The 7,649-nt window shown below is 37.3% G+C and overlaps 1 protein-coding gene across 1 annotated transcript in view; it reads left to right on the plus strand.

Moving 5' to 3' along the window:
* The window catches only part of LOC117479856 (tripartite motif-containing protein 35-like), a 2,730-nt gene extending 1,930 nt beyond the window's left edge, over positions 1 to 800 (plus strand). Inside the window, exon 1 of the mRNA XM_034126960.1 lies at positions 1 to 800. This exon is cut by the window's left edge and continues 1,930 nt beyond it. The gene's annotated coding sequence lies outside the window, so the exon portion shown is untranslated.
* The last annotated feature ends 6,849 nt before the right edge of the window (positions 801 to 7,649 follow it).

A 7,649-nucleotide genomic window follows, 5' to 3' on the forward strand; every position in this document is an offset into this window, starting at 1 on the left:
GTTTTGTTTTTGTTTTTTTCTGAAATACTTAAGGGGTTTTTGTTAAAGACTTTTTTTTATTGTTTTATTAAATTGATCGAAATACACTCAGTAAGCTTGAACCAGAAACCAGGTTAACTGCACTTTACAAACATGTAAAATTATCAGAATTTATAATGTAATTATAATATTATACGTTTGCTCCTGTTTCCGAATTTCAATCTTTTATGTTTTAGGGTGAAGGGTCTACATGACATTAATGATTATATCTTTAAAGATAAAACATGTTAAAACATTTTTATTTAACATGGTATTTCCTCATTAGAAATTCAAGTTAAATCTGGACAATTAAAGTGTCTCAGAAAAAGTCAAAGCCTGTAAATATTTCAAGAAAAACACAAAATAGTTATAAAAATTTAATAATTTTCTTTTCAAGTCCGGTCTAAATGTTCTGTCCTGTGTTTATGACTTAAACACATATATGGTTTAATCTTTGGAATTTGTTCTCATCATTATATATGGCTCATTCCCGGGTTTAGGACTAATTCCTGCACCACTGATCGAAATTCTTCACAAAAATATGAAATGACACTTTAAATATGCAAAATAAAGACACTTTCTATCATAAATCAACGTGTTGTTTAAGCATCTTCTTTGTAGCGTCCATGTTGTTTCCGCATTACAACTCAGTCTCATAAATGCCCCCTGAGTTTGGAAGAACGACTTCCCAGCTCAAGAAGTATTTGTTTGCAGCTGTAAACAGTTATGGGGTTACTGATGTGTCTTTATAATGCAATCAGAAAATAAATGTGAGAGCAAGACTGTGTGCATTCCAATAAAAAACAATTGTGATAAAAAATGTTTTGATGTTTTCCAAAAGTTTTGCTATTACTGAGAAGGACTTGAACTAGTAAGCCAATAGATAGCAACAAGTACGGTTGAAACTGTTTTCTAATAGTTGGCTATAGGTACAGTTGAAACAGTTAGCTAGTAGTTAGCTATAAGTAAGGTTGAAACAGTTAGCTAATAGTGAGCTATAAGTACACTTGAAACAGTTAGCTAACATTTAGCTATAAGTAAGGTTGAACTAGTTAGCTAATAGTTAGCTATAAGTACAGTTCAAAGAGTTATATAATAGGTAGCTATAAGTATGGTTGACACAGTTAGCTAATACATAGCTATGTGTACGTTTGAAACAGTTAGCTAATAGTTAGCTAATAGTAACTATGGTTGACACAGTTAGCAAATACATAGCTATGAGTATGTTTGAAACAATTAGCTAACAGTTAGCTATAAGTACAGTTTACACAGTTAGCTAATAGTCAGCTATAAGTACAGTTGACACAGTAAGCTAATAGTTAGCTATAAGTACAGGTGGAGCAGTTAGCTAATAGTGATTAAGTATGGTTGCAACTGTTTTCTAATAGTTAGCTATAAGTACAGTTGGCACAGTTAGCTAATAGTTAGCTATAAGTATGGTTGAAACAGTTAGCTAATAGTGAGCTATAAGTACAGTTGAAACAGTAAGCTAATAGTTAGCTATAAGTACAGGTGGAGCAGTTAGCTAATAGTGATTAAGTATGGTTGCAACTGTTTTCTAATAGTTAGTTATAAGTACAGTTGGCACAGTTAGCTAATAGTTAGCTATAAGTATGGTTGACACAGTTAGCTAATACATAGCTCAGGGTTGCCAACTCTCACGCATCTGGCGTGACACACGCTTTCACTCTCAATCTCACGCTCTCACGCTGCCCAAACTATTCTCACGCCAAAAACAAGAATACCGAAGACTAGAAACGGTTTTGAAAACTTTTGTCACGTAGTGATCGTCTTCTCAATAGAACATCTTTGATAATGTCTTCTCGCCAATCAGAATCACGGCGTGGTGTTGTTGCAGGAAGTCCCGACGGAGAATACTTTTGCTGTAGTACATCTCTATACATCGATACAACATTACGTGTTGATAGAAATCAACACGTAATGAAATAAGACCCCACGGTTTGATGATTGATAGGTGTGTGGGCTGTCTTTCATTTTGACACACAGAACAATGAGGGCTATCCACCCTTATCCACAATGTAAAGTAATTCACACAGCCTCTTCCCTCTTCTCTCTGTGAGGAGCAGCAGGTTCAGCTTTCAGAACAAAGTAACAAAAAACTAAAATAGCATTCATTTTTTTAAATGTGTAGTAATAGATTTATTTATTTTTCTTCTCAAGAGAGTACCAGAATGTGTATTTTATGTTAGTATTTAACAAAATCTCCTGGGGGACAATCCCCCAGACCCCCCTGCAGGGGTTGGGTTTTCAGCATGTCAACTCTTTCACTTGTGGGGAAATTGCAGGATTGGCTCCAGGTCGCCCTTTTTATTTACTACAAGACAAATGTGCCTTTTTATTTCATACAGTTCAATTTGGATTGAGAGAGACAGGGAAATAATCTAAACCTCACGCGTGGCGTTTCACTGTCGGGGGGAGCGTGTATGTAATTACATTGCGAATACTGACTTGAGCCCCACCACTGTATGGGTTAGCCCTACCATAGATTACGCAACAAAAATACTCTGGAGCCGCAACTGCCGACCCGTATTGCGCATGCGCAGATCTAAGATCCAGTAGAAATGATAAAAAAGTAAAAGTCTGCTGCTTATTGTTCTACTAGGCCAAAATAGAGTCAAAGAGTATATGAGAGTGAGAGTGTGTTAATTAATATATTTGGCAGTTTGGAGTAGGTCTGTAGATTTGTTTGTGTGTGTGTGTGTTTCATGTATAGGCCTGTCACGATAATTAATTTAGTTGGATACATTTTCCCGGAAATTATTGCGATAAACGATAATATTGTCGGCACCGTTGTATGACCATTTTAGACCACTGACATAATGATAATATATAATAATAATTCAAGTACATCCTTTCAAACTGCTAGTCACATCCTCATGTAAATGGCAATTTATCGAGGTCAGAAAAGTTATCGAGTTCATTTTTATTTATCGTACGATAAGTAAATTAATTGCTTATCGCGACAGGCACACAATAAAACAGTGGAAACAAACATGTTTGACTTTCATTAGTGAATGAAACTGTGTGCCCTTTATAGTCTGTGTCCATTATTGTGTATTTGTATATATTGTATATATATCCTATATATATGCTAAGGTCCCGCTGCTGACACGATAGCAGTCATTTCGTGCGCATATGTGTAATTAAACCGAATTAAACCCATGATATCAAAATCTCACTCCAGCCAGGTACCCAAAGTTGGCAACCCTGACATAGCTATGAGTACGTTTGAAACAGTTAGCTAAAAGTTAGCTATAAGTACAGTTGACACAGTTAGCTAAAAGTCAGCTATAAGTACAGTTGAAACAGTCAGCTAATAGTTAGCTATAAGTACAGTTAAAACATTTAGCTAATAGGTAGCTATATGTATAGTTGTCACAGTTAGCTAATAGTGATTAAGTATGGTTGAAACTGTTTTCTAATAGCTGGCTATAGGTACAGTTGAAACAGTTAGCTAATAGTTAGCTATAAGTAAGGTTGAAACAGTTAGCTAATAGTGAGATATAAATACACTTGAAACAGTTATCTAACATTTAGCTATAAGTAAGGTTGAACTAGTTAGCTAATAGTTAGCTATAAGTAAGGTTGAACTAGTTAGCTAATAGTTAGCTATAAGTACAGTTGACACAGTTAGCTAATAGGTAGCTATAAGTATAGTTCAAACAGTTAGCTTATAGGTAGGTATAAGTATGGTTGACAGAGTTAGCTAATACATAGCTATGTGTACGTTTGAAACAGTTAGCTAATAGTTAGCTATAAGTACAGTTGAAACAGTTAGCTAATAGGTAGCTATAAGTATAGTTCAAACAGTTAGCTGATAGGTAGCTATAAGTATGGTTGACACAGTTAGCTAATACATAGCTATGTGTATGTTTGAAACAGTTAGCTAATAGTTAGCTAATAGTAAGTATGGTTGACACAGTTAGCTAATACAAAGCTATGAGTACGTTTGAAACAGTTAGCTAATAGTTAGCTATAAGTACAGTTGAAACAGTTAGCTAATAGGTAGCTATACGTAGAGTTGACAAAGTTAGCTAATAGTGATTAAGTATGGTTGAAACTGTTTTCCAATAGTTGGCTATAAGTACAGTTGAAACAGTTAGCTAATAGTTAGCTATAAGTACAGTTGACACAGTTAGCTAATAGTGATTAAGTATGGTTGAAACTGTTTTCTAATAGCTGGCTATAGGTACAGTTGAAACAGTTAGCTAGTAGTTAGCAGAGATGGGGTCGTTACTAAAAAAAAGTAATATATTACATATTACATATTACTTTAAAAAAAGTAATATATTACACTACTTCGTTACTCTCTACATAAAGTAACTCGTTACTTTACTCGTTACTTTACTCGCAGGGCCGGCCCGCCCCTCCCTACAGGCAGATCACGCAGACTGCTAAAGTTTCAAATGTTCTCTTTAGTTCAGTTTCCATTGTCGCATAAGACTGATCCAGATAGCTCTGACTATGGCTGTCCTCTGTCTCCTGCTATCTGTATTTTGCGCAGTATATCTCTGAACGATGCGATGGTGATTCCACTGTGCAAATGGGCAACATTACCTCTACTATGAAGGATGCTACAAGCCTGTCCATCTCTGCTTTGGTTACCGGTCCTCCAAATTCTAATTTGTGCCGCTTCGGAGTCGGCGGCGGCGCACTCATAACATCCTCACTCTGGGTTCGGGGGTCCGGTCCTTAGCTATTAGCTTCACCTTAGCATGTGTTCTTTGCAGGTGTTTGTTGAGGTTTGACGTGGTGTTTGCAGCAGTGTATAACAGCTTCTGGCCTGGACACAGTTTGCACCTCACCGTCACATTCCTGTCTATTCTTCGGACAAACTCAAAATAATGGGCATACCTCCACCCCTCGAAAGTTATCGCTGACTCTGCCATGTTTATGCAGCACTGCACATGGAGATGTGGACGCGCATGTCGCGCAGATTACGTACATATAAACCTGCGGCGGAAACCCCTCTTGTCTGTCAGTGTGATTATGACTGATTAAAAAGTAACGAAGTAACGCGTGTCGGGGCAATGTTAGTAACTGTAGTGTGATTACTGAATTATAAAAGTAATGCGTTACACTACTCCGTTACCGACAAAAGTAATATTATTACAGTAACGCGTTACACCCAACTCTGGTAGCTATAAGTACACTTGAAACAGTTAGCTAACAGTTAGCTATAAGTAAGGTTGAACTAGTTAGCTAATAGTTAGCTATAAGCAAGGTTGAACTAGTTAGCTAACAGTTAGTTACAAGTACAGTTGAAACAGTTAGCTAATAGTTAGCTATAAGTAAAGTTGACACAGTTAGCTAATAGTTAGCTATAAGTACAGTTGACACAGTTAGCTAATAGTTAGCTATAAGTACAGTTGACACAGTTAGCTAATAGTTAGCTATAAGTAATGATGAACAGATGCTTAGTGTCCCACCTCAAGTTACGTTTTTTTCAAGCAACAAAAAGGCCAACTGTCTAAGACCAGTATAAGGATGAGACTATACTCTTATACCGTTTACAATGAAGCACAATTTAAATTTATTAAGCGAGCTGCCACAGAAAGTACAGCACATGCAAACCTTTGGTAGAGTTAGCTACAGTTAGCTAACTTCATGTTCAACACAAAACCTGTAACGTGCACTACATTGTTGATTTTAAACAAAAACATAACTCTCTCAACTTATGATAACGTTAAGTTATGTTACCCTTAAATAATTACATCACGTTTTTCAGGGGCAACACAAACTGCAGAAAACGTTAGCTGCTAACTGTTGTTAGCTAAGACAGCTAGCTCTTGTTAAGGGAAGTAACAATAGCCTTCTAGCAAACTTAAGCTGAAGTCAACATTAACGTAATGTTGTAAGAAAGCAAAACGAACCTTCGAGAAAGCTTTTACTCTCATACTGGGTGAATTGCGTAGCGTTGCTTACCTCCAGAAGGACTTTAGCGTGTTTCCCAGTAGAGAGAGCTGTCAGAGCGGTTCTTCTCAGAAGAACAGCAGCTGGGCGGAGTCACAGAAACTGTTTTTAGTGAAATTATGTGTATGATGATGATGTTCATGCTCAACTCTCTGACTGCTTTTTGCACATTTTTGCACAAATGTCTGCACAGTCCTATTATACTTAAAATATAATACACTGTAGTTTTCCATATAGGTTTATACTCATTGTCCTAAGTGTTTTGTTTTTTAGCTTTTATCTGTAGCTATAGTTACATTTACATTTGGTGTAATTGTCTTTAGCATCCTTTTTTTAATGCTAAATTGTTTCTTAAAAATACTTATTTTTTATTATCCTTATATATTTCGTTTTTTACCTACTTTGCAACTTATTTTTAGATTGTTTATGTTTGCACCACCAGACACCAAAGCAGATTCCTTGTATGTGTAAACGTACCTGGCGATAAACTTATGATGATGATGATGATGATGATGATGATGATGATGATGATGATGATGATGATGATGATGATGATGATGATGGTTGTCATTGTGAAAAATGTAATAAAAAACTGACACTGAAACACAAATATGGTGTAATGTTCATATTAGGGCTGTCAGTCGATTAAAAATATTTAATCGTGATTAATCGCATGATTGTCCATAGTTAATCGCGATTAATCGCAAATTAATCGCACATTTTTTATCTGTTCTAAATGTACCTTAGAGGGATATTTTTCAAGTTTTTAATACTCTTATCAACATATGAGTGGACAAATATGCTTTATATGTTTGTTTATTATCATTTGAACAATGACAAATATTCTCATGAATATTAAACACAACAACCTCTGAACATTAACATAGCATACAAAGTGTGTGTGTGTGTGTGTGTGTGTGTGTGTGTGTGTGTGTGTGTGTGTGTGTGTGTGTGTGTGTGTGTGTGTGTGTGTGTGTGTGTGTGTGTGTGTGTGTGTGTGTGTGTGTGTGTGTGTGAGAGATAATGTGGAGACACTGTGATGGATCGTTGGAGCTATGTGCAGCTCAAGGCATATATGCTCGAACGGGAGCTGCCTGGACGCTGCAATCATGTTGCGCGCACTATCCGTGCTGAGTGTGCTGACTTTTCGTACAATGTCCCACTGTCTGGCTACCTGCATAAAGTCAAGTGCTCGGCGCAGTTGTCGGCGAAATGTCGCTCCTCTGTTTTCATTGAAACAGCTCCTTATATCCGTTAGCGCAGCTAGCTAGCAAAATATGCTAACAACAACAACAACACGTAAGGTGTGCCTCGCCTCGCGCCACACATACACACACCCTCCCGGTCCTCCCGATGGCCAGTCCGGGCCTGCCGGTGAGCGTGGAAGTGTGGTCTGCCACAAGCGGGCGGCAGGAGCGGGGCTGTCAGCATCAGCTTGTAGATGGTATTTTAAACTCGATGCGCTCTGAAACTACGGGGCGGCCGAGGACAAAAAATACACATGCGTTAATCGCGTTAAAATAATTAGTAATGTTAATTTTTTCGTTATTAACGCGTTAACTTGACAGCCCTAGTTCATATACAAGAGGCTCAGGCTCAAGTGTATTCCCTTTCCCTGTGTTTCCTTTACATACATCACCTTCTCCCCCTCCCTTTCTCGGTCTCTCTCCGGTGTTTCTCTCTCTTCAGGAGGATCT

Source organism: Trematomus bernacchii, unplaced genomic scaffold (genome assembly GCF_902827165.1).
Source record: "Trematomus bernacchii unplaced genomic scaffold, fTreBer1.1, whole genome shotgun sequence".
Lineage (NCBI taxonomy): Eukaryota > Metazoa > Chordata > Actinopteri > Perciformes > Nototheniidae > Trematomus > Trematomus bernacchii.